This window comes from Carassius auratus, chromosome 13 (assembly GCF_003368295.1).
Source record: "Carassius auratus strain Wakin chromosome 13, ASM336829v1, whole genome shotgun sequence".
In the NCBI taxonomy this organism is placed as follows: Eukaryota; Metazoa; Chordata; class Actinopteri; order Cypriniformes; family Cyprinidae; genus Carassius; species Carassius auratus.
This window is the reverse complement of record NC_039255.1, coordinates 26,013,208-26,041,042: the sequence shown is the minus strand read 5'-3', so window position 1 is coordinate 26,041,042 and position 27,835 is coordinate 26,013,208. Positions and strand designations below refer to the sequence as shown.

The window sequence follows — 27,835 nt, the reverse complement described above, 5'->3', positions numbered from 1 at the left end:
ACCAGAGCCAGCGGCAAATGTCAGAAGGTCTAGCCGAGTTGAGAGCCTATGAAAAAGTACTACCTCGGGAGCAAGGACTTTCTGATTTATTTAGATCCTGGTTCCTGTGGTGGTTACACACTGGCGAGTACCAGTCTAAAGTCAATCTACTTCCTGGGTAAAGTTCTAGCGGTGGAAACACGGAATGAGTTGACATGTAGGTGCAAAGTTACGTATGTTCAAACGGGAGGATCAAAATAAAGTACTACCAAACAAACTAAACAAAACACACACACACACGCACACAAATTTAGTCAGTCTGAGGGTCAGTATAGCTCAAACGCTGATTGAACAAAACCAGACACCTGCATTGCATTTCTCTAAAATCATGCTAAATGTACTCCTAATGAGCAAACTTCATGGAGAAGAGGCCTACACGATGCTGGACTCACTGCAATGAGTCAAACAAGCATCCTCTGGACCACTGTTTAGGGCTGAATTGCATGCAAAGATGAAAATGAAAAACAGGACGTAATGACTTCAGGCAGAGAGAGAGAGACTGTTTGCATTTGGATTTTTACAGACGCTGGGATATACAGTGATTCTACAGCTCACATCCGCAGATCAAAGCCAGGCTTCCCCTCGGTCTCTCCTGTTTTACCAGCGTTCACCTTTCTTTTGCACACGTCGAATTCCTCTGCCTGACCCTTTCCTACCGACAATTCCTCAAGCCAGACAAAGGCGGCGGGAAAAAACAGGATACAGGTGTAGAATTATGGTGTCAATGTTGTTTCCCCAAGATCCTTACATGATTGAAGCCCCCCAGGAACCAGGGTTAGGGGATTACAGCTCAAATTCTAATTTTCAGATGAGATTTTCACTCAAGTATGAAAAAATATAAATGCATTTAACACATTTGGGCCTGAAGGAACTAAAAATAATTGTCTTACAAACCACAGTTAACCAAACATTTGAACATTATCATGCTTCCTGACTACAGGTGCATCTCAATAAATTAGAATGTCATAGAAAAGTTCATTTACTTCAATATTTCAAATCAAATTGTGAAACTTGTGTATTCAATCAATTCAATTCACCATCTAAACAAATTAGAATAGTTCATAAGTTATTTTGTACTGTTCATGTACTCAATACTTGGTAGGGGCACCTTTTGCTTTAATTAAGGTCTCAATTTTGGTGCTTGGCTTGTAAAGTGCTCTCTCCACCCTCAATACCATGACTTAGGTGCCCTTGAGCAAGGCATCGAACCCCCAACTGCTCCCCGGGTGTCGCAGCATAAATGGCTGCCCACTGCTCCGGGTGTGTGTTTACAGTGTGTGTGTGTTCACTGCTCTGTGTGTGTGTGCACTTTGGATGGGTTAAATGCAGAGCACAAATTCTGAGTATGGGTCACCATACTTGGCTGAATGTCACTTCACTTCACTCTAGGACCTTGGTTTCCAAATGAAATACAAAACTTGCTCTCATCTGAAAAGAGGACTTTGGACCACTGGGCAACAGTCTAGTTTCTTGTTCTTAGCACAGGTAAGACATTTCTGATGTTGTCTGTTGTTCAGGAGTGGCTTAACAAGAGGAATACGACAACTGTAGCCAAATTCCTCGACACGTCTGTATCCCTTGACCCCTGCCTCAGTCCATTCCTTGTGAAGTTCACTCAAATTCACGAATCAATTTTGCTTGAAAAAATTATCTAGGTTGGTTGTTCAACTTTTTCTTCCACACTCTTTCCTTCCACTCAACTTTCTGTTAACAAGCTTGGATACAGCACTCTATGAACAGCCAGCTTATTTGGCAAAGAATATTTGTGGCTTACCCACCCTTGTGAAGGGTGTCAATGATTGTCTTCTGGACAACTGTCAGATTAGCAGTCTTCCCCATGATTGTGTAGCCTTGTGAACCAAACTGAGAGACCGTTTTGCCTCAGGAAACCTCTGCAGGTGTTATTGAGTTGATTAGCTGATTGGCATGTCACCATATTCTAATTTGTTGCGTTTTGTTGAATTGGTGGGTTTTTGTTATATGCGAGACAAAATCATCACACTTACAAGAACCAAAGACTTAAATAAATTCAATGCACACAGGCTAAAGTAGTTTAATATACGAGTTACACAATTTGAGTTGAATTACTGAAATTAACCTTTTCATGACATTCTCATTTATTGAGATGAAATTTGATGTGGCAATAACTCTATAAATCTATAATTTATGTGTATGACTCAATATTCAAGATCCTCAGCACATTTTACCCAGCAGCTAAAATCCATAAAGGCCTTCAGATGCTCAGATTTATTGGGAAATCTTGTAGGACTTGGATGAACTACTGAAGCAGGTGTGGAAGACACAAGATTGTGCTCGTTTGAGCCTTAAAACACACATTTGAGTGAGGTTCCTAGGTATGGAATGCTTTGGAAGCTCAGGTAACAATTCTTGGTTAAGCAAGATATCATCTCAATAATTCTGTAAAAAATGATGATCCCCTGCTTAGTGCGGTTAGAAATATCAAACTCAATGCATACCTCCAACCCTCCATATCAGTACCTATGTGAACACTGACAACTTTTACACTTAATGCCCACAACAAAAATAACCCCATGCATACCCAATAAAACCTTGACATGCCCCAATGAATTCCCTCCAACTAAAATTACAACACATCAGCTTTAACGCTTTCATTTCATCCTCAAGTATCTCCACATACAAAGTCACTCTCTAAAGCACAAAACTATAGACTAACAATGCTCAACAGTCTTTATGAGCATTAAACCCAACCCAGAAAGGCTACAGCTATGGAGTCAATATAATGCCGCATATATACTAGAGATTTTCCGATACCCTTTTTCTCTTCCCGATACCGATTCCGATACCTGGGCTCAGGGTATCGGCCGATACCGAGTACTGATCCGATACCTGGGTGTATATCTGTATATACAGCTGTATATACTACTAGCCCTGTGTAAATTGCTAGAATTTTTTTATGGTGTGCTTCAGACAGATCCCTCAATAAAACATGAACAAATACATGGTGAACTACTGTATTTATTACAGTATTTTTATTATCTAACATGAATTTGACAGTATTATTTATTTTCTTATGCAAAAAAGAACTTCAAATGCAGCCAAAAATCTAACACCGCAAACTAAAAAAGGTATTTAAGTTTTACAATATAACTGTATAAAAAAACTGCAACAAAAAAGATCTATTAATCAGATAATCTCTTTACAACAAAACAAGTAAAAAACAAGCAACCATCTAGGCATAATTATTATTATTATAGAGACGTATTATTATTACTGTAGGCTACAACAGTAGCTTTATATATTGTCAATTTACTCATGTAAACCAAACATTTATTTTAATGGGCTGCCATGAAGATCTTTGAGTGTCTGTGTTTATGATATGACAGTATTCTCAAATGAAACGGTAAATTCTCATGAAGTGACGGTTTATGCGTTCGTGTCCTCATGACACACAGCAGAGACTACAAAACAGCGAGCTCTCGCGCATCTGTGCCAGTCACCCACAGAGATGTAGATTTTGCGGGAGTAATATTTAAATAGTATTTTGCAGTTTAATATTCACAGACACTAGTATATATTCGGCTACTGTCTGGAGCCCTGCGCTTTGACTTACACGGAAGCGACTGAACGCAGCTGCCGGTACTGAATATACTCGAGAGTCTGTAACTACCGGTACTACAGAGACATACTGCTAACCACTGATCTATAATATAGTAGCGGCTTCACTGTGTTTTGGCAGTTTAGAATGTGATGAGTGATCCAGTCATATATAGATAAGGGCTGCTAACGCGTTTTCATTTCTTCTTCGCTGCTCTAAACAGGGGTTGCTTGTGGCAACACAGCACAACTTCCTGTGTTTTCAATGCATTTTGAGCAGCGAAGAAGAACCGTGCAGCGGTTAGGCAAAGCTTGCGGTCATAACTAGGTCTTTTTTAAGAAAATGGTATCGGATCGGTATATGGGTTCATGTACTCGCCGATGCCGATGCCAGAATTTGTTGTGGTATCGGAGATATTTCCGATACTAGTATCGGAATCGGAACAACTCTAATATATACACAAAAAAGTAAAAGTATTGAGGAAAATAAATTTGCTTTTTGCAAACAAAAATAAAGAATTGCAAAAAATAAATCAAAAAGTAATGATTTTGCAATACATATTTTCCATGGCTATATCTATTAATTTATTTGCAACGCTGCTTTTATTTTGCGTGTCAGTCTAGTTTGAGTTTGTGATACCGTTTTTCCTTTGCGCTTCACTTTTATGTGCGTCTCGCTTTGTGGCACTGTTTTGACGTGGCGGTGGAGTCAAAGGACGGGGGCATGTACAGCATGCCTCCCTGGAAGTGACATCAACGGCCCGAGACTCAGCTCACTGATCCAGGTACTGTCATGATGAGTAGAGGCTTGCGAGTGGATCGTTTCCTTTTATTCAATAGCATTTTGCGTATATATTTATTTTTCTCAAAACTTTATTTTCTTTTGCAAAACTTTATTTTTTTGTGTATATATGCAGCATCATTTTCACTCCATATACAGCAGCCTGCAGCAGTAAATAATATAGCAGTTAAAGAGGAATACTCACTGTTCTGAGTGGAGTTATCCCAGTCCCAGGCTTCCAGGATGAGTGTGTAGGATCGCTGAGGGAGAAAGAGACAGAATATCTTTTTGAGATGAAATGTTAAAATGCTACTGAAGAGAACACACACACACACACACACACACACACACACACAAAACTATCCTGGTCAAAAGGTCCCAACCTCAAGATATGTTCCAAATATGTTTTATCATCTTTAAGGTGGTGGTGGTGGGTGGGGGTGTAAATAAATAAATAAGGAAAGTGATAGCATTAGTTTTAATGCGCTTTGGATTTAAAGCGTCTGCTAAATGTTAAATGTAAATATAATGAAGAGTGTAAGAGGTTTATTCAAATCCCTAACCTCAAGTATGAGCAACAGAAATATTGATGTTTGACTTAGCAAACAGCACTAAAGAAATGACAGAGATCCTAAAGCACAATCAAAGTCCTCTCTCATGACAGCGGGCAGCATTTATAATAGTTGAGTAACGTTACACACGACAGGAAGGGAGTAAGGGTGCTCCTATCACGATCGGCCGATCGTTATGCGCATCTCGTCAGTAAAGCCGATTCTCTTATCAGCGGTTAATTCCATCAGGTGCGTGATTTCACATAGAGCAGCTGTTACTACACAGAGCCGTTGTTAATAGAGAAGATGCGCAAATCCACTTCATTTTCAGCGTTTTTTGTCGCATCATCTCGGTTGACGAGATGCGCATTAACGATCGACCGATCGTGATCGGAGCACCCCTAGAAGGGAGGGAGAGATTTTCAGCCACACCTTGAATGTTCAAATTAAATCTGGAAACATTCTCGATTGCCGTCTGATATCTGAGAGTACATCTAAAATGGCAACTGAAAAAACAGGCCACTGAAGCAGGACATCTTCAAATGAGGAAAATAGTAGGCCTAATTTAACTGATGCGTTTCCTTTAGAGACAAGTTTATTCACACCATCTTCTCACTCCTGACACTAGGTACAGGACACCAGTTTTAGCACTTAAAGGGATATTTCACCCAAAAATGAAAGTTCTTTCATCATTTTCTAACCCACATGTGGTTCCAAACCTGACTTCCATAGTATTTATTTTCCTTCTATGGAAGTCAACGGGAACCACCAACTGTTTGATTAGCAGTAATCTTTAAAATACCTTCTTTTAGGTTCAACATAAGAAGCAACTCATACAGGTTAGGAATGAAAATAACGTAATGGTGACGGTCCGCGCATGGTGGAAATATACTTTGCCCTTTACGCGATCGGTAAGCGGACGTCTTTTGCCTTATTGCAACTCTCTGTTCTGGACTTGCACAAACTGCGTTGCAATGCAATAATTTTCCAAAATATCATTTATATAAATATATGAAGTATGTTAACACCCATAATAAGTTAGGGCACAGCAGCGGGAATACAAAAAAATAAAAAAATAAAACACCAGCAAGAATACTTGTCAACTCATTTACGCCGACATCACCTTATTGTGTCAGTATCTGGGAAAAGACGGAAAAAAGGAGAAACATACACACAACAAACTATCCCCGCAGCATTTAGACAGACATTTTCAAGTGACTCAAACAGGGCAAAAGACATCACCACGGCGATTGGTAGGCTTCATTTACGTTACATTTATGTTATAACCGCGGATATGAGACCTTACTATTTACCATTCATTCTGTCATCACCATTATAGCTTACAGGGAATCCAAGGTGCACCCAAACACCAGACCTGTTGGTTATTGGAGGATCTTCTATTTCTGCTCTGTTAAATGCATTAGACATTTTGCAACGAGCCTTCAGCGCGTGCTGAGTGAGTGAGCGCCTTAGGGGCCGTTCACATATCGTGCCTAAAAACGCGTGGAAAACGCTAGTCGTGCCGCTTTCTCCTCCTTTCCAAAGCGCTCGGGCCGAACCGTGACATCAGTGTATCGTATCGAACCGAACCGTGAATTTAGTGAACCGTTACACCCCTACTAGGCACTGAACCCGGAACTGAACCCGGCAATGTTACTATGTCCCCAAACCCAACTAGGTGCGTTTATATTCACACAGAAAGCAATCCAGCAATGTTCCAGCAATTTTCCGGGACCAACGTGCAGTGTGAAAGGGTCTCTACATTGTTACCTGTTTTTTGTTATAGATATGGTGTGGACTTTAAAACATATGCTTGATAGAAATTCTCAGAATGCATTGTGAAAACGATTAATGGCTGTATGCTCACATGTTAAACAACAAAGTTGTAAAAAAAACGAGTTGACTTGTCTCATTCATCTCCAGAGGTGGAGTGAGAAGGAAGGAGCCAGACGGCGTGGTTTGAGAGGTTGGGGGCTGTGGGCTGGTAGATGCAGTCAGGGATTAGCGGCAACACCAGGTCTGTCTGGATGGGTTGCAGTGGGAGTGGGTGGGCCACATATCCATGCAGACGTACAACAGATGCGTCTTAAAAAGATGGATTATTTGACATGAACGTGGATCATGCTGCAGGGCTTCTGACCTCTCCTCCCATCCCCCAACACTGGGGACAGCCACTGTGAGAGAGCATATTAGTGGGGTCTAGTGGTAGCAAGCATCTGTGTGGAACACACGAAATGCGTGTGTTTGTGTGCGCATGCTTATCTGTACACGTGGATTTAGTCCAAAGCTCCATCAGTAAATTAATATGCTGGATTGATCCGGTTGGCCGCTCACATGCGGTCAAGAGTAGCGGAGCATGGCATGCGCGCACCCGAGGAGAAAGGTCAGAATGTCAGGGTGTTTGTGCGTGAGAGGGAAAGAAACGCGGTAACACGGGGACGGTCCTGTTCCCACACACTCTGCCTCTGATTAGCTGGATTATGTGACAGCTGCCCAAAGGGCTAGATGCGGATAAAGACTAGTGGGGGAGGTGACCAATGAACAAAGACCTTCATCTAAAACCCATCACTGCAAGACACCATCAACCTGAGTCTTGTGACACTCCAAGAACATTCCTCTGACCACACACACACACCCTCTTGACCCCTAGAAGTGGCCTAACATGCAACGGTGACACAAACTCACCCAAACAAACTCCTTCCCTCCTTATCGTGGACTACTTTTGCTGATATCAATGATATTTATAGTGGACTGTGAACAAGCTAACACAGACTGCCTGGCTGGTATGTACTTAGGAGGGTACGCATCACAAGCAAACCTTCGAACGATCAAAAACACTCATGTTAGGACGTTAAGCCTGTAAACACCCCAAGTGTGTTTGTGTGTGTGTGTTTAAGTAGGTGGGTGGCTAGTGGGATTGTGGTGGAGGGAGCCACAGGTGCAAATTCCCACAGTCAGTAGACGGGGCAGTTTAAAGAGGGGCAGGGCTGAAATAAGAGGGGGCTGAAGTGAGAGAGGCTAAGAATGACCCTGGAGACCTTTCATCAGGCTTCTCATCAGCTTCAAAAGGCTCCAAGCCGCAGTTTCAATTGGCAGCGGCGCACACACGCAATCAGCTGCAACACTCTGACGCAGTCGCACACAAGGACCTACTGACCGCAGACAAATTATTACATTAAAGAATTTTAACTTTAACCAAACTATTATTACATGACAGGATGATGTCAGGATCTTCTTGCTTAAAAGGTGAAGTGTTTTCCACCGTCAGTCACGTACAAGAGACGTCCAGCTGACAGCAAGTGCGAGTCTGAGTGCTTTCACACGCCTTATCTAAAGTAGCGAAGCCTTCAGCACCATGTCAATACCCTACAAAGAGAGTGAACAAGGGCAAGAAAGAAAAATGGGTCTGACATGCGACACTGAAGGAGTCCAAAAGAAATCAACAGAGAAACCGCAAAAAGAAAAAAAAAATAGGTCTCTGTTCCTCTGTGACCTCGGTGAGAAAACCAGTACTTCATTTCCTCATCTGCTTTTGGAAAAGGAACTGCAGAGAGAGGCAAACTTCCCTTGTCTGACCTTGCAGGAAGATATCATCCACACCCTCTCTGCAGACCAACACATTACTGGGGTCAGAGCGGTTCAACAACCAAATATATAACCTATGGCTATTAGGTTTAGCTGTTAGAACATTTTCACATTCAGATGTCTTAAGGAATTGCATCACATCCCACATTTTTTTTTGTGTGTCACAACATAACAGTTTTAACTATAGTCAAATTTTTAAAAGCTCAAACTGAGACCTCTTCATATTCTTCCTTTGGGATCTGTTTTTGCATGCATATACTTGTTTTATGTGAACACTTCTTGAGAAATGCAAGTGATCAAGGTCTGGTAAATCTGAAACTGGCATAATTATACAGGGCTTTTACACCTGAACTAGGTAGCTACCTATGACTAGTTATTTTTGAAACCAACATTTTGCTATGTTTAATACACTATATTCATGTGCATGTTCACATACACACACACACACACACACACACACTAAACCTGTCACTCAAAGTCTGAGCACCAGTCGCACAAGTTCTGTGTCAGACTTTGATTGTCCTCAGGGGACCCGCAGGTCATTTATTCATTCCATAGCAAGCGACCACATCATATAATCTCCATTAATCTAGTATTGTTAATCCCATTTTTTATAGCTGAATTGTTGACTGACACAGAGATTTGGGCCAAACTGAGGGTGAAGGGGCAGTGGACAACACAGACCACAACCATCAATTACCACAAAATGTAAGACACCACCAGGCCAATTAAAGGACACTGAAAGGCTTTTTTGTTATCGGTTTCCCAAAACTAACGGATGTTTTTGGAGCAGAGCATGTCCTCAAGATTTTGTGACGCAATAGGAAAATTTTGACATATTGAATTAGCTCAACATGATGATGAAATCAATTTTCATCGCACAAAATATTATGCATTTTTCTTTCAAGTGTAATAAAATAACACTACTATCTTTGAAAATAAAGTGCATAAGGTTTAAAAAAAATTTTTATGAACCATATATAATTATTAAAGTTGCTTAAACAATAAAAAAAAAGAAAAAAAAAAAAAGAAAAACGGCTCCATGAATGTATGTATAATACAAAGGACTGAAACCCAGTTACAAAAAGTAGGCTACTTTCTTTATTTAAAAACATGAGATGCAGTGGGATGAGGAAAAAAAATGCCATAAAGTCTTGACATCTTTTTTAAAAGTTGAACTTACGTTCATTTTACATGGCTTTTTCAAACACGCCGCTTTAGACTTGCTAACTAGCACGTTATTAGGAAAAGTGATGGCAAAGATTGCTAAAAAAAATCCCCTTATACTCACTTCTGCTGTAAGTGAAGCTGGATCACAAATGATTCACACAGACTAGAAGATGAGAACGGCCTGATTTGAATAAGGGATATCATTTTTAGGGATTAAATAAAAAGCACTGGGTTGATTATTATCATTATTGGGTAGATGTGTACACACACTGCCAACACACATTTATTTTCAAACAACAAATAAAAATGAATTTAACATCTGATGACTGCTTTGAAAGGATTTATTATAGTCTTTAGTGTTGTATTTGTATTTAGAGAGAAAAAAAAAATATGTATAGGCCTACTTGGTTCTTTTATTAATAATTTATGTGTTCATCTATACAATTTCCAACAATTAAAAAATTGCAGGAAATCATACAGCTGAAGAAACAGGACATCTAAAAAACCTAAAAACAATGTGTTCATCAATATATGAAAAAAGGTGGACATAAATCAAAAAGCCAACCCCCTTTGATAAATTCAGCACACCTGTCCCCTTTAGGAAGTACGGTACATTCAGAGCAGATCAACTCATCAAGACGGTGCAACTTCAGACTCCTTGTTCTTCCCCAGGGTCCTGCAGCACAGGTTTGATCACAAATGAGGACACTTTGTTTTCATCGGTCTTTTAGAACAGGCAATGAGCGATGTGATGATGGCTGTCACCCACCCCAACATGACAAGGTCATGTTTGTGTCAAACAAGTCTAGACTTGGTCGGGGAGTGATCGGGGGTGTCGGGGAGGTCCAGTCACCTCGCAGGGTCCACATTATGTCCTCAGTGGTGGGAAGAGAAGGTTGAAAAGCCAGCTCTGTAATCAATCACTCACAAGAGAAAGGTGTCCCCTTCTCCATCACCAATACACAGGGGTCTCGGCCAAACTGCAGACAGGGGGTGACCAGGTCATTCCATTTGTGCTTTTTCCTCGCCCTCTCCTATTCTGTCATCCCTATATAGATCACACATCCATCTTAAATTCTAAACCCACAACCCCTTTTTTGTCCCAAGTATCCAGCTTTCTCACAAGACCAGCCACAACAACTCCCTGAGGAAAACAACATTGAGCTTGAAGTCTAATTAAACCAAAGGAAACAGCTCTTTGGATCTGGGTAATGACAGGAGAGCAGGGTGGGGAGGGGATAGGATCAAAGAAAATGGCTGGAAAAAAATTGCTAGGGAAATACCTGGAGGAACACCCTAACCCAACCTGTCGCTCAAGAGGGATTCTAGGTGACTTTGATGGTCTCTCATTCTGAGAACAATGTGGAAAGTCTTTCCCACCCTTGTCGAAAACCCTTCCTTCAGCCCCAACCGAAACGGTTAAGCTGAAAAGGGATTTCTTTGTAAGTCCCTCTTCCAGATGCCAATGTGAAAGGTCTTTCCCATCAATCCTCATCAGCAACCCAACTTTGGATGAGCAATCCATGGCTATTCCATTCCAGAAATCCACTGCAGCAGTGACCTCTCCACACAACTAGTCCATATGACACGACTTGTTTCGAATCAGTCAATTGTCATTTTCCGCCAGGCTTCCAGAGCACAAAAGCCAACAATAGCTTTGTTTAAGCAGTATTATAGCCCTGGGAGGACAGGAAGATGCAGCCCGACGTGCACTCTGGACCCTAGAGCCAGTAAATGATATTCTGTGCTCGGTAACCTCCCCTCTTTCAGCAAACTCCCAAACGGGGGTTAAGTTCTTACAGACACAATAATAAAGCACCATCATAGAGTACAATGCGTCTAGTTACACTTGCATACCCATGAGACTCCATTATCAATAAAGCGAGTCGGACGAGAGTTCGGTGAGTCTGAAAGGCAGGAACACCAAGCAAGATGCAGAATTATGCTTGCATGGTGCTTATCGCTGCAGATTTGGCCAACGAAGGGCACACTCTGGGTGAGTGTGTACACACACGGCCCATTTAGCATTCCGCTGCTATGCCAACAAGATCATTAGCAATGACAATACAACAAACTCCTCCCCTCTGGGTGCTAATTAAGCAGGAAGGGACAGCAGTGACCGCAAACACACACACACACAGAAAGACAGAGTTACATACAGAAACATAAGCAATGGTATGTATGAGTTATCTTACTAACCCTGAGAACAAGGTGTCCTACAGAAATTACAGACAAAACAAAGAAACTAAGAAAGTGGTTGATATTAAAGCTTTGGAGGTAAAAAAATTTTGCGCATAAGCCGTTTAAAAGGTACAATACAATGCCCACTATGTAGTCACTCATTTCATGACAAATTCAAGTTAAATCACAGACAAACTTACTATTACATCATCAAATCACACTGAATCAATCCAATTTGAAAAATCATTTTGTAATGTTTTCCAAATCATATATCCTGATAATGTTTGCCTTATTCTTTGGATAAAAGAATAAGCCCTGGAATTAGAATATACTTGTATACTTTGACTGTAAAAATAGCATAAAATTACACATTTTAAGAGGTATAGTATAGTATTGTACAGTATAGTAATGAAAAAAGCTAATTGCATATCAATCATCAGATCGTTTCAATTTCAGAGAAGGTTTAACTGCAGCATTTGTAGAAACTGAGACTAGCATGGCTGCTTGGCAGCACCAGAAACAGGCTGTGAGGTTGGAAGCTGCCATATCCCAGTGGGCACAGCTTACAGATCTCCCAAAGACACCAGCCTGGATCAATTCTCACAGCTCTAAATCCTTCCAAACCATGTATGACACATTAGTCCGGCCATACTAATCTAAAGTAGGCTTCCAAAAAAAGTATGGGAACACATCAACTACATCTGTGAAACTCTTCTACCTGATAGCTGTTCCTACACTGCCATTATAACCCCAATATGGAATGACAATATTCCATAAACTGCTCATGGGCAACCTCCCATTTGGCAAGCAGCGCAGCCCCTCGGTTACTACAGTGAGGCGGCCATTTGACACCCTAGACTGCTAACTCATCATCAAACCATCTGACAAGCCAGTTGTCTCCCTGTCGGTCTTGTCCAGTTACAGTACTGACGATTTACTCCGGTTTCAGCATCTAGTTAAAATGGCACAGCCATTGCTAAGCAGCTTCACTTCTCACTCAAAAGCCCTAGTTGCAGTATAGCAAGCTAATAGAGTGCTGTTATGGCCACATGGGCTACAACTCTATTACAATCATTGTTATTTTGAACAAGGTCAGAGGTCAAGCGGGAAATAAACTTGCTGCGCGGTAATGCACTTTAATTACTGCAGCACACCTGCTCACAATTCATTAGCCTACTAGGTCGCACAGGAAAATGCACATGCATTAGTCACACACGCCACATCCATGTATACCAACACAGCAAAAACAATCAGTCTCCCCCTGAACATTATTCATACAGCTGGTATTAAAAAAAAACGCTGTCATTTGTGAAATTGTGCTGAAGCAAATGAGACACCTAGTACCAGGGAGGTAGAGCATCATGGGTAGTTGAAAACAATTAGTTGAGCACCAAGGGCTAACAATAGAAATGGTTCTCTCTCTAACACACACACTGGCTTCCAGTGTTATTAGGAAGGGTCGTCAGGGTTAAGCTCGCTAACGCCCAATTCTGAAAGGACCCCATGTTTTCTATGACCCTTCTCAGGGGAGACAGAAAGTCCATTATAACGGCACTGCTTCATACAATCATGTCCACAACTGGTGGCTCGGTACATGGAAGCTCTTCTGTTGGGAACCTGTTTATCTTGCACTCTTCATGAGGGTGCCGCTCAAGATCTCAACATACTCTAAAAGCACTGACATGCTTACTTAGGTACATTTAGCTGAAGTACTGCACAAAGAAGAGTGCTTTTTTCTTCAGTTCACCCATCCTGATGCCAGGCCTAAAGGCTCATTCACACTAAGAATGTTCATTATAAAGAAAAAATAGGAAATATATGGTGACGAAAACATTCTGTGTATCTTAAGCAAAATCTGCAGTTGTCGTCTGCCATTTTAAATGCTCGAGCTATTTGAAGGCAAGTGGATTCTGATTGTCTGTTGATGTTTTTATAGTGTATCACCTGGGGGAGAAAAGTGATTTATATGACATTGCATTATCATGATAGCTGTGGTGTGGACTTCTCTATTCTTATAGAATTAGAAAGACTGTTAAAACTTTATAGTTATAGTTATTGTAGTTGGTATACCTAGGCCTTAAAAAGATAGTTCACCTAAAAATTGTAATTTTTGCAGTGATGCAACCGTGATGTTATGAAGCAAAAATAATGACTTGATTCAACAATTTCTTCTCAAATGGACTATTTTAATGATGTACTTACTACCTTTTTGGGCCTTGAATGTGTCATTTGCATTGTTGTCTATGAAGAGCCAGAAAGCTCTCGGTTTTCCAAAATATCTTAATTTGTGTTCCGAAGATGAACAAAGGTTTTATGGGTTTGGAACGACATGAGGGCGAGTAAATAACTACAGATTTTATATTTACAATATTTTCATTTTTGGGTGAACCATCACTTCAACCCTTTTCAGAACCCTACCCTCACAATCATGTCACCAAGAAGTGTTTTTTTTTTTTTTCTCCAAGCATTTTAGTCATTAATCGATTAACAGCATTTTGGCAGAGGCCCTTCTTAATAGACTGTTTTCATGGGTTTATAGAGTCCATCATGTGGGAGTGATAGAGTAGGAAGTGCCTGGCTGATACGCTTCACAAAGAGTCCAAACGGTCTCTCTCTATATATCATTGTTTCAAAATCCCCGTCCCCTGTAAAATAGCTATTTTACAATTAAACATGGTCAATACTAGGCGGGAAAACTGTCCGGGTTCACAAAATGCAACATAACCAGAGACAGCCTCTCTCATCCGGTATTGTATAATAAAAGGTTCCTTCATAAAGTCACCTCAGGCACATCACCTCTTAATTGGTCCGGTCTCTCTGCTGCTAAAAATACCTCTATCATGACTGCTGCATTCAGGAGAGGGAAAATGCAGCCTTTCCCTTCATTTAATGGGAAGACATGGGTACAGAAAGCCATGCTCTGCCCCAGGTCACAAGAAAAGAACATGTTTATTGTGGTGGCAGAACAAAAAGCTATTTCAGGGTCAGGAAGGGAAGGAGAGAGAGTCTCACATCCAGCTAGAGATTCTTCATGATCCAACTTCCTGGTGAATCACCCCAGCTGATCTCCATGGAGAGACAGGAATCAATACTGGTACTTCCTGTAACATCACAAACCACTGAAGATGACTGTGAATAGTCCAGCCAGTTAAAACGAAAGCTACTCTGCCTTGACTCGTTTATTTGATCTAGAAATTTGTCACAAGTCAACTAGTCATGTCCAATAACAGACTACTCTAGTAGTGAGGAACTAGTGTTTTTGGTAACACTTCACAATACGGTTAATGCATTAGGAATCACAAATTAAAAATGAACAATGGTTTTAACAGCATTTATTAATCTAGGTTAATATTAATTAATAAATATACTTTAAGAAACATTACAAATATATATTCATTTATAGAAAATGTATCAATTAGAATAGATTCATGTTTTGGTAATTGTTCATGTTAGTGATCAAACCAAGTTATCATACAGAATCTACCTGTAAAATGTACTGTTTCCATTCGGTCACATTCTTTCGATTATTTTTTTGAACGCTAGAACTACGTAAATAATTCATAAAGACACGTCCAACTGCATATATCTGACTTGTACCTGTCATTCCTTATTTTGTTTCAATGAGTTTTGTACAATTCTTAAAAGGTAGAATTCAAAAATGTGATACCATCCCACCCACGACTTTACCGTGACTTTTGGTCAACCACCATAAAAGATAAAAACAAGAGATGGACCCTGCTTACTTGGACATTTCATTTTGAGGCCTTGGGGGGGGGGGTGATCTATAATCAGTCCCAATCAACAGCCACCTGCTCTGATGCTGAACTGGACAATTACTGCTTTTTGTTGACGGGAGACAAAGCCAGCTGTGACTGGCTAATTACACAGTCAATAGTGTAATCAGTTGAGAGGCTCTAGCACTTCTTTCCCAGGTGAGATGAGAACGAGTGGCTCCGCTGAAAGACCAGTTAAGGGGGAAGGGAACTCGAAGGGCAATAGATAATTGTTTACTAAAGGCCCATGTAACGGTCTCCTAGCAACTGGCCAGCAAGCTCCTAATCAGGTGTGGCTGACGCTGCCATTTAACCTTGAAGCGTAGTGGTCCTCCACTCTGACGGATGGATACAGCTGCCGTCTCGATCATCAACATTCACTGTGTGCCACCAGAGAGGCTCTTCACTGTCTCTCAATCTCTTACGCTGGAGTTACACATTCACTAAAACTGTAACTCAAATCTATGTTACACAACTGCAAGGGACTAGACCTAAAAGATGAGGATCATACTAACCTACTGGCTCAAAGTCTGCATTAAAAAAATAATAATAATAAGACTAAGGGAGTCTTCTGACCGGTCTTGTCAGATTTTATTTAATCAGACTCAAGTTAGTTTCCCCCTTTGATACGGATCTTTTAGCCAGGTGTGAATCCAGAATTGCACTCGGGTGTGGAACAAACAACCGTACCGAGACCCAACTGAAGAGGTGGTCTCGGTCTGGTTCCAAACGAACTCTGGTTCAGTTGAATGAATGAACCAATAAAAGCGTGACCTTGGCACACGTGTGGTTTTGTTTACAATTTCTGATTCACTTGGAAAAAGGGCAGTGTGAAAGCGAACCACACCAAATTCATTTTTTTTTTTTTTTTTGGTCCAGACCCAAGCAAGTGAACTAGCGGACTTTCCTGGTGTGAATACACCCTACTTATAAAATCAAATAAATTTGATTGAAAAAAAATCTCAAAATCAATCTTTAACTCCATGAAACCTATATCGATACTAATAATAAGCAAACAATCAAAGCAACTGCTTCACCAAAACCAATCTCTGAAATCTTGACAAACAAACCAGAGATAGGCTGAAAAAAAAAAAAAAAACCTGCACCTCCGACAGGTGGCGGACTCAATCTCCAAGCCTCCGGGTGAGGTGCTAGATATCTTTATTCAATGCACTCTAGATGAGGTTACACCGAGCACATCAAACAGATGTCCGAATTCACAGGCACTCAAGAACACATTCCTCTGGCAATTTTATTAGCATCCATGAGACACTAAGAAACTGCAAATACACAGCATTTGAAATTCAAACTCAATCACAGGCATTCAGACACAGATCTACAACAACACATCATGTGATCAGAGTTATACAGGGACATATCTAGGTGAAATTTAAAGCAGTGTTCAGAAGAGAAGCAGGTGTAGCATCAAAGGCGGCCCCGAAAGGGTCAGTTTGATAGCATGTTACACATTAACTTGAACGGTTGAGTGTTTGTGTATTTGGTTGGGGGGGGGGGGGGCATTTTTTTTATGCCTACGGGAGGGTTAGTTTAGGGGTCTGCTAGGTGAGTGTGTATAACTGGGCTGCCGTCCAAAGGTGACAGTCAGTACTACATGACATCTCTTTTTTGTTGTTTGCGGGTGTGACACAGAAATGCATAAAACATTGCAGCGATTTGCTACCTGATATCAGCATCAGTAATGTGCCTGCGTGTCTGAAGAGACACTTGATAACTTTTTCACATATCAACACAAGGGAGCTGCAAGTAGTACAAGGCTACTCTTACGACTAATTGCCATGGTAACTATATTTCCACTAAAATCCCACAGTTACTAGTTATTGTGTATTAACTAATATAAAAGTACAATATTAGCCACTAATAACAAATATATAAACTGATTAAAAATCTAGACGCTTTTCACATTGTTTGAAGATGTGATTCTAAAGTAATTAATTAGAGCTGTACAGATGTAGGCTATTTGATGTAGAGCATTTGTTAGGCTAAGTTGTCATGTAAGTTAAAAAATATATATTGTCACATCTAGATCTGTGATTATTTTAATAAATGTTTCAACTATTTTGAAGCAAATAATAAACATAATTATAATAATTTTGGAATATCAAAGTTTTATAAGGAACCACGTTGAAACGCTATACAACACTCCATGTTTGCCCTAACTAAAAGAGCAGTAACTATCGAGTTTAAGCGGCAACTTTGCTTGGTGTGGTACATTTTTGTAGATTATAAGCTACAAGCTTTATTATAAGCTACAAAAGAGCGTTTTAACAAATTCACAAAAACCAGTAACACCACAATAACGGGAAAATGCAGCTGCCGCTGAATTGCGCGTCATATTTGAATATCTAGAACGTTACACTAGAATCTTTGAGAAACATTCGCTTCACTCGAAGCCAACTGAATTAAAAAAAAGTCAGAACCTATTAAGCTGCCTACCTAGTGAACGTTATTCTCGCGCCTGTGCTGCCCAAAAATGAGACACAACCAGCTACGCATGATATAGGTTTCCAAACCTGACTTTCCGTTAGCAGGATGACAGTCCCCATTCACTTACAATGCAAGTGAATGGTGACTGTCATTCCGTTTAACATCTCCTTTTGTGCTCCAAAGAAAGCTAATAAGTCATACAGGTTTGAAACATCGTGAGTACAAGACAGAATTTGGATTTATGAGTGAACTATCTCTTTAAGAAATGCGTGTCACCTTAAATGCACCTTATAGCAGCCAGTTTCAAACACGCACAGCAACTGAAATACACTAAAGATAATCGTTCTTAACCATTTTAACCTTTTTCTACACAAAAATCGTTAGGACACAGCAGCCTTACACGCCCACGAATTAAAAAGGGACCCTGTCATCACAGTAACAATAGTGTACTCAACTTCCGAACAGTGACAGCTCACCGCGGCGCGTTATTATTATAGCTCGCGCAGAGACGCGCACTTACCGGCCAGGCGAAGTGAAAGGGGATGATGATCTTTCCCACATCGCTCGCTTTGCTGGGGTTGTTCTTTGCAGTCTTAAAAGAAAATGTATTTCCACCGAGAACGTCAGTAGATCCAGAGCCAAAGGTGCACGGCCCAGTGGTGGTGACTTCAGATTGGTACTCCTTCAGACACACTTTAAAGTATGTATCGCACTCGTCCCGTTCGCAGCGCTGGTCTTGAGAGTTCCGCGTGCCGTCGCAACATTCCCCGTCCCACAACTCACCGTTTACATTTTCTACAGCAATCAACTGCAGCTCAAAATAGCCAGAGGACTGGGACACCTAAAAATAATATTAAAATGAAATACAAAATTAAATAAACAGAGTACCCATAATACAGGTTGCTTATTATTGAAATGCAGATCGGATTTGCCAAACTGAGGAAGCCTAATATTATTTGAGGGAATGTGTTGCGTGCGCTTGTGCTTTGAAGTCTCCAGATAATCAGTCTAAAATTTAGCAAAACTGTAACGTTACAGAGGCTGGAAACAGCTATTTTAGATGACGGGGTGCAAGTAACATTTATTTCAATCTCCTGACATTTCCAAATGCATGAACACATTGTGGCTGCGTAATTCAAATTTCGATTACTTTGGCCAAAATTCATTGAAATCGTCAGCCCACACCCATCAACTTTTGCCTGCTGATCACTGCTATGGCAATTAAATCGATCTGCAATACTAGAAACAATCAGCGCTCTCACCTTCGTCCATATCATTAACAGCAGGCACGCGATTGGGAGCCAATTCCTAATCCTGATACAATTCCACATGCCGCTGATTTATGCGTTATGAATACAAGATGGAAAACGGCCGTTGACCGGCGACAGGATCCTCCGCTCCTGACATGCAAAAATTCACAAGCGTGGTGTGTTTGCGCGGTGATGTCTGCGCTGATCTCTCCCTCGGTCTGATCACTGCACGGCAAAATGATGTGTTCACAGCTACCACACGCCTGAAGAGATCTCGCGTGATTGACAGGTGGTTGAACCAATCACAAAGCCTTCTGCTGATTCGTTTGGCCAACCGCCACTCGAGGGGCGGAGCATTGTCAAAAACTTACGCTGTCTATCCGTTTCACAACGAGCGATGAAACATATGGTCCTTTTCAATCAAGAATTCTGTCATTTTTGTTATCAGATTTTGTATATTATTATTTGAATGATTACTAAATACATTTAGCGACAATCACACAACAAATGTGACAGATTTTTCATTAAAGCACTCAATGATGGCTGGAAAAGTATCCCTATCCATCAACCATATTCATTTAAACACTGTGGTGTATTCTAACATTTAAATTGAGATGTACTAAGTTAATTTAATGTTTGATTCTAATTCCTTTTATGTTGTGATTATAATTTGTATTAACATTACTGGCACTTTATTTTATTATTTCTTTAGTAGCCTAGTATTGTGTGTACTGATGTTTTGCCAATATTACATGTAAAACAGTAAAGTCAATGAAGTGCTTAAAAATTTTATTGAAATTCACAATTTAAAATATTATGTGTAAAGCACAAAACCACGTAAAGTAGTGCGAGCCTCAGAAAACCCGTATATCCTCGCTGCAGTTCAATGTCCTGATGCGTGCTCTGCCTGCTTGTGTGTTTTGACGCAGGTGAGAGCGCCCTCTACTGTACGTGTCCATTAACCTGAAAACAGGGACCCCAAGAAGACAGAAGAAAAACCATTATATTTACAGAAAACAACGGTAAAGATCTGCGTTGGTACCTAAGGCAGTGGTTCTCAATCCTCAGTCCTAAATCTTAAAGGAATATTTCACCCCAAAATATACATTTGCTGACCCTCAGCCTCAAGTCATCAAGACATAGATACGATTGTTTCTTCATATTAACAAATTCAGAGATATTTAGCATTACATTACCAAAGAATCCTCTGCGATTTATGGGTGCCATCAGAATGAGAGTCCAAACTACTATCAAAGGAGGAAGCACTATTAGGGATTATAGCCAGAAGGAACGGTTTAAAGTTTAAATTTTGATGGATTTGTTGCTTTCAAACATGCAGAATTTCACTTCACAAGATATTAAATGATTGACTGTAGTCATGTGGATTACTCATGGATTATTGCGATTTTTTTTATCAGCTCTCATTCTGACGGCACCCATTCACTCCAGAGAATCCACTGGTGAACCTGTAATGCTATTTCTCCAAATCTGTTCTGATGAAGAATAGCTCATCTACATCTTGGAAGTGTTCATTTTTGGGCAAACTGTCATTTTTTTAATCAAGCCTAAAAGCATGTTAAACCAGCCTAAATGTTGGGCACCTTTCAGCTAGTAGACTAGGAGGCCAGGCTAACAGACCAGTTAGACCAGCTGGTCCTAGATAATACCTCAACACTCCACATTTTGCATGTCTCTCTTATTAATCACATCTGATTTAAATCAATTTAAATCATCAGCTCATTGTGTGTGTCAAATAAAGAAATCATACAAATGAGCAGTACTGAGCTCCTCCATCACTTTTAAATATATCTATTAAGAGGCAGGCTGCACGCTGTCGTGAGCACATGAAGTAACATAAACAGGCATTGTGGCCTAGCAGGCTCTGGTTTTCTTACGCCACCCAACACCCTCTCACCTGGCAACTGCCGTATGCTGTAAATAAATGCAACGATTACTTAAAGACTGGGGGAGACTGGAGGGAGAGGAGGAAGAAGAAGATATGGATGGTTAATAACAGATTTGTGATGGAGGCGATGGGGGAAGGGGAGTGCTGGACTGCCGGACAGAGATGCTGCTGCATGTTGGTATGCATGTTTTGGTGGCTTCCCTCATCCATATTTCATGGCTTTTCCTTTGAGGCCTCGCATATAAACCTATGGCCAATGCATTGATTTCCTTTTATCTCCAATCATGGCCTTGACCTACTTTAATGGCTTTCACAAGTGTTAGCTGCTAATTTTCCTCCTAATAGGCAGCTGCGACTGGAATATCAGAAAATAATGAATCCCTTGTAGTGATTCTGACAAAACCATATGTTAAAGTGACAGCATCATTCAGCCATGCAGAACAAGCAAACACAGCATCAAATAGCAACATTTGTACTTGGTGACAGGTTATAAATCAGTGGGATCCATTTGCTCTTTGAATTGCTGTGCTTAGTTTTTATCTCTATATTTGATGCATGACCTTATTACTGACGCTTGTTTCCATAGCGATAGGCTTGCGATTTTACTGTAAAGCAAGCACAGGAAATTAAATGTGATATAAGTAGATTTCCCAAAGGTGAGAAATTATTGATAGGGAAATCACAAAGATTCATTGCCGCTAGACACTGGGTTCTTCGTATCAAGTTACACAGAAGAATCTTTTTCACAAATTCTCTTCATAATATATTTTCGATATGCTCTCCAGTCTTAGTTTGAGGTTAAAAAACATTTGTTAACATAAATTGGAGTCATACCATTCGAATATCATATATCATGTGTCAAAATGTATGCGCGGTGAGCAGAATATTTACATAATATCTGATGGAGAAAAAAACACAATGCTACTTTTTGTCATCCCTACCATTATTTGTGTAAAGTAGCTACAGGGTGCTCAGTAACTGAATAATAATTACTGAGAATTACTGAGATATGAGAATATCTTAAATGGTAATGAAGTCCAGTGACCAGATTATTTTTTGTACATTTTACATTTTTACAATTCTAAAGCACTTTTATAGACAACCACATACTTTGGGTTATGCCGCTTTTTTTTTTTTTTTTTTTACCTTTAGGCAAAAAAAGTGAAACAAAAAAAATAAGTACAGGTTTTGATTCTATTTTTTGCTTTACCTTTGTTCATACCTGGCCAGTAACCTGAGGGAATTTACTTTCATCTGAACATAATCCTTACAAAGTGTGACTCACATATAATTTCATGCAAAAGACTAATCTTGCCAGCCCTGACATTAACTAATGTCATCCGTGGAGGTGTGACACCCTGCACGAGGCTGTCTGTCAATGGTCAGTGAGTTTTAAGCTTTTTTAGCCCATGTCCTTATAACAAATGTGTCAAAAATGTATTTTTTCAGAACAGATGGGCTTCAATGAGGCATTGATAAGGTATCACAGGAAAAATATAAATTATATGTGGCTTTAAAAATCTAAAATAATAAACTACTTATCCTCCCTTTACTTTAAAAAAGCAAACAGAAGAATGAGGAAATGGCATCAGTTGTTCTCAATGGAATCTCACTCTTCACGTTCTATAAACGATTCTCATAGTAAGCCGTTGGACACCAAAGCCTCATTTATAAAGACATGATAGACAACTAGTGAAGTATATGTCACATTACATAACGTGAATGACTCCTTGTTATGTGTTTTTTTATTGGTAGCTTACATTCATCTTCTGATTCATTATGTTGACTGAGAAATAGTATATGCACTGATGGGAATTGTATAAAGTCAACTGTAAAATAATACCTCTTTTTAGGGGTCTAATCCCTGTCAAGCAATCTGTGACCTCTTGCATGGTAAAAGTGGTGTGCATATTTGCAGTGGTGCAAAACATGAGGGCATCCGACACCTGACAGAGCTATGACTCCCCACACCCTGATCACCGATCCCTGCTTAGTCTTCTATCTCCGAGGAAACATTAACTTCCTCTAGCCCTCACCTAAACAAGGGATACATCTTAGACCAGACAGACCTCATCTTCAGTCAGTGTGTGCTTGTGTACCAAATATGTAATATAATGCCTGTAAAAATGTAAACTTAGCTATTAGGCAGTGGGAATTTAAAGCACTATTCAGTACTCAATTTGAAATTAGGTTTAATACAAAAACAATGCTTCAGATATGCCTCATGATTATTGAATAAATAGGTTATCCAGAACAATAAGCTGTCTTTAATGACAAGTTTCAGTGTGTAAGCTTCTTGCATCTGCCCTTGAGAATGACCTGACACACCCACGACTGATTCACTACTTCAGAGCAGGTGCAGATTGCTCTGCTCAGTAATCTTTACAATTAGACCTTATACAATGACCCCAATCAACCTTAACACTCTGTACCAAGAAAAAGAGAAGTCACAGATTCACGGCAGGCAGATAGAATGTGAATAAAAATGTAATGTAATGATGTGGAAGTTGCTAATTTCAAAATGTATACAGAATACAACATAAATGACATATCAAATGTTTAAACTGATAAAATTTATCATTTTAAGGGACACATAAGTTGATTTAAAATTTCATGGCATCAACACATCTAAACAAAAAGTTTGGACAAGTCTGCAACGTCTGGGGACTGAGGAGACAAGTTGCTCAAGTTTAAGAATAGGAATGTTGTCCGATTCTTGTCTCACTTTGCCATAGTCCATTTTAAATGAGCCTTGGCCCAGAGAAAACTACTGCGCTTCTGGATCATGTTTAGATATGGCTTCTTTTTTTACCTATAGGGTTTTAGCCAGCAACGGCGAATGGCTCGGTGGATTGTGTTCACCAACAATGTTTTCTGGAAGTATTCCTGAGCCCATGTTGTGATTTCCATTACAGTAGCATTCCTGATGCAGTGCCGTCTAAGAGCCCGAAGATCATGTCCATCCAGTTTGGTTTTCCAGCCTTGACCCTTACGCACAGAGATTGTTCCAGATTCTCTTAATCTTTGGATGATATTATGCACTGTAGATAAAACTCCTTTCTGATATTGCATCACTATTTTTCGCTGCAGCATTGGGGGAATTGGTGATCCTCTGCCCATCTTGACTTCTGAGAGACACTGCCACTCTGAGAGGCTCTTTTATACCCAGTCATGTTGCCAGTTGACCTAATAAGTTGCAAATTGGTCCTCCAGCTGTTCCTTACATGTACATTTAACTTTTACGGCCTCTTATTGCTACCTGTCCCAACTTTTTTGGAATGTAGCTCTCATGAAATCCAAAATGAGCCAATATTTGTCATGACATTTCAAAATGTCTCACTTTCAACATTTGATATGTTACCTATATTTTATTGTCAATAAAATATAAGTTTATGAGATTTATAAATTATTCCATTCCTTTATACTCAACATTTGTACAGTGTCCCAACTTTTTTGGAATCGGGTTTGTACATAGTAATAGTCTAATGTATTTTGTGCATAATAATGTGTATAATGTAGCTGCACATTTGTTTCAAAACAATTTCACATTCACCCTGGACATGTTTAATGAGGAGCAGCAACTGATAAATTATGCTAACAATATATAATTAGAGCCCACTTGAGAATGTTGATGAGTTGTGCATAATCAAGAGACTCTTCACCCTCGTTTCATGTGAGTCTCTGAAGAGGGCAGAGTGCAGGGGCATGCCTATGCTATTTGTGTCATTAAAGACATAATACATCTGCACAGAGGATTCTATTGTTGTCAGATTTATATAAGGGGGACATCTGTTTATTATCCACATCCCCCATTTTCAAGTATTTTGAATATCCCATTTCCAACTCATATTTACCACTTGCCTCTACTCATTTTTTGTCTACTTTATTTCAGCTGTGCTTTGTACACTATGCTTGGCTTACACTTAACACACTAATATGCTTTTAATATCCAAATCCGTTAAAGGATTTTTAGGCTGCATTAATTAGGTAATCCGGAACCGGGAACACTTCCCATAACACCCGATGTACTTGCTACATTGTTAGTAGAATGGCATCTACGCTAATATTAGTCTGTTTCTCTCTTATTCCAAGGTCACTGTAGCCACCAGATCCAGTCTGTATCCAGATCAGAGGGTCACTGCAGTCACCCAGATCCAGTACGTATCCAGACCAGATGGTGGATCAGCACCTAGAAAGGACCTCTACAGCTCTGAAAGACAGCGGAGACCAGGACAACTAGAGCCCCAGATACAGATCCCCTGTAAAGACCTTGTCTCAGACGATCACCGGGACAAGACCACAAAAAACAGATGATTCTTCTGCACAATATGACTTTGCTGCAGCCTGGAATTGAGCTGCTGGTTTCATCTGGCCAGATGAGAACTGGCCCCCCCGACTGAACCTGGTTTCTCCCAAGGTTTTTTCTCAATTTTGTAACCGATGGAGTTTTGGTTCCTTGCCGCTGTCACCTCTTAGTTGGGGACACTTCATTTACAGCGATATCATTGATTAGACTGCAAATGATTGCACAAATACTATTTAAACTGAACTGAGCTGCATGATGACATCACAGAATTCAATGATGAACTGCCTTTAAGAGTAATTTTGCATAATTGACACACTGTTTTAATTAATGTTGTGCAGTTGCTTTGAGACAAACTGTTTTGTTTAAAGCGCTATATAAATCAAAGTGACTATGCATGCTAAACAATATATATATATATATATATATATATATATATATATATATATATGTGTGTGTGTGTGTGTGTGTGTGTGTGTGTGTGTGTGTGTGTGTGTGTATGCGTGTGTATGCGTGTGTATGTATGTATGTATATGCTATTATAATCACATCTGGAGCTCATGTCTTAATCTTTTCAGGGTCATTTCAGTCTTATGTACTAAAACGCAGCATCAACCTCTACATGAAAGGGTATTTTTTCCATATGTGAAATGGTTATATTTGGGCTAGAAATGTCCAGGATGTCCGTCCCGGTTACGAAATCAGACACTGGCTTCTGAATCTCATGAGAGCAGAGCATATCGAACTCTACATGCTCGGCTTCCCTAATGCAGCAGCAACATGCACTCATCCAGGATATCCTACAACAGAGTCGGAATGGTGACTCCCCTGTTTGCTTGTTTTTATTCTGCTCCATTCCAAGCCCCACATCCGTCCACTGGTTCAAAGAGGGTTCACCAAGTCTCGAAGACTGTGGAATCAGAATTCTTTTCTTGCCTATCACACAGAAAGATAGAAAGAAGCCGACTTTGTAGAAGACAGAGCAGCAGGGGAGTGTATTCAGTGAAGCCTCATAAATATCTACAATGATAAGTAGAGAGGACCTTGTGTTCTCACAGCTGGTTCTCTGCCTCTGAGTAGAAAACATGCATCATTCCTGTCGCCTGAAACACAGTGAAAAGTGACCCCTCAACACACAATGGCCAGGGCATGTCTGTAGCTGAGTTATAAAATGATGACACAATGAATATCTGATGCTTTAGAAGCTACAGAATTTAGTATTTTTTATTATTTTAATAATATAAAACCTTTTTAATATTTCCTGCATTTATTTGATCAAAAAATATGTAATGTTATTACTAAAATATGTATAAAATATGTTATTGTCACCCAAACTACATTTATTTGATCAATTGAAATTCAATATTTTAATATTATTTTTTAGTTATTTTTAATCGTATTTTAAAATGTTTATTTATTCCTGTAATGGAAAAGCTGAAATTTTCATGATTTTAGAAATCATTCTAATATGTTGATTTGCTGCTTAAGAAACGTTTATTATTATTATTATCAAGGCTGAAAACAGCTGAGCTGCACTGTAATCATTTTATAGAATTTATAGAATAGAAAGAATAGCATTTATTTGTTTATATTTTATTATTGTTATTTAATAAAAATTAAGGAAACCGCTGATGCCGTCATCCATTAGATTCCACTACAGGGATCTGCTTCAGGATCTGAACTGCAACAATAAAGCAAAATTCGACACCTGTTGACCACGCCATGTTTGCTGACCACCATTTCCAAGCCAAAAGGTTCTCAGGACACAGAGTGGGCAGTCATATCCTCTGATCATTATCTTCACTGCCTCCATGTGCACACCATTTCTCATTAGCATACAGATGGACAGTGTGTTGGAATCATATTGTGTGTCCTCCTGCTCTTTGTTTGCCGGTCATAACTCCAGAGGTGGGCACAATGCTTGCTGCTCTTCAAAGAGCTGGTCACACCTGGGAGTGTTCTGAGAAAGGGAGTAGGCACCCATAGCCAGCTGCACAGATGGCCTCTCACGCTAAAGCACAATGGGCGAGCTGTAAGAGGTCCATGTGTCGGGTTACATATGAAAGTGCTCAGCAAAACTTTTGGGAGCTATGATGCATAAGAGGAGCTCATTACTATTTCATCATCAGTAGTGACATAGTGGAAGCATCATATTGTGATGAGCTTGTGGTGTATGGTAGGGTTTCTCGTTACCTGCAAACCCTAAATAGCCTTTAAGAACCCTTTCAAGGGATAAAAAAAAAGAGTAATTGCAATTTTTTTTTTATCTCACAAT

The 27,835-nt window shown here is 39.9% G+C and overlaps 1 pseudogene; it reads right to left on the bottom strand.

Annotated features, from left to right (window-relative positions):
* The window catches only part of LOC113113134 (protein jagged-2-like), a 42,533-nt pseudogene extending 22,931 nt beyond the window's left edge, over window positions 1-19,602 (bottom strand).
* Window positions 19,603-27,835: the final 8,233 nt, after the last annotated feature.